Consider the following 1,069-nt stretch of genomic DNA (forward strand, 5'->3'; position numbering starts at 1 on the left):
ATTTCCATAGTGATACTGCCTCTGCCTCGGAAACCCAAGGAGGGGTCGCTATGAGTCCGGGCCGACTCCACGGCACATAACAACAACCACAACCCCCTTCCCACAAGTATGGCATCAGAGAAACTTGTGAAAACAGAAGATTTAAATCAGATTTGAAATCTCACCATGTTGTTGTGTGCTATCAAGACTGTTCCAACTCGGTTCTCAATGGGCCTCTTCCCAGCCGTTGCAGACATGGCAGCTCTGCTGGGCTGCATGTTCTCTGGGCAGCCCCCGGGGCCTCCCGCCACCCCCTCCGGGACTCCTGGGCCAGGCTTTGCTTCTTCAAGTGGTGCCAGGGTCTCTGAGATCCTCTAACGGTACCTTGGTGGACGAACTAGAGTCCTCTTTCGAGGCCTGCTTTGCTTCTCGGGTGAGTCAGGACTACGTCAACAACACCGATCAGGAAGAAATTCGCACTGGTGTTGATCAGTGCATCCAGAAGTTTCTGGGCATTGCAAGACAGAATGTTTTTTCCTGCAAAAAAGATTACAGTTATCTGATCAGAAACCAGAGCAAGTTGTCAAAGAGGATGTCTCGGAACTAAGGAATGAGCTGCAGCAGAGGGACGCACTGGTCCAGAAACACCTGACCTAGTTGTGGCACTGGCAGCAGGTGCCGGATGACATCAATGCGCAGCACAAAAACCCAGCCGACCTCCCCCAGGGCTCCTGGGCCTACCTGGAGCAGGCACTGGCCACCATCCCTGCACCGTGTAAGCAGACCAGAGCACGGTGCACAGCGCCCTTCAGCCAAAAGACTGCCTCATGCCTGGGTTTGCCTGAGAATGGTTGTGCAAACTATCCTTCACATGGACGTGGCCTTGGGAACAAAGAACTCTCTGTCAGAGAATGAGCTGATTTTCGATTTATGCTCCCACCCAGATTTTTTGCCCTACTTTTATAAGCTGTTAATTTCTCAAGTACTTTCCTAAACTGTCTATGTTGTTGTTGTTGTTATGTGCCGTCGAGTTGGCCCCGACTCATAGCGACCCCTCCTTGGGTTTCCGAGGCAGTATCACTACGGAAGT

At 51.9% G+C, this 1,069-nt stretch overlaps 1 pseudogene; it reads left to right on the plus strand.

The window, feature by feature from the left end:
- Positions 1–234: 234 nt before the first annotated feature.
- LOC103195907 lies at positions 235–894 on the plus strand (annotated as a pseudogene).
- The last annotated feature ends 175 nt before the right edge of the window (positions 895–1,069 follow it).

Source organism: Orycteropus afer, unplaced genomic scaffold, assembly GCF_000298275.1.
Source record: "Orycteropus afer afer isolate SDZICR_OR568_19922 unplaced genomic scaffold, OryAfe1.0 scaffold00005, whole genome shotgun sequence".
Taxonomy (NCBI): Eukaryota; Metazoa; Chordata; class Mammalia; order Tubulidentata; family Orycteropodidae; genus Orycteropus; species Orycteropus afer.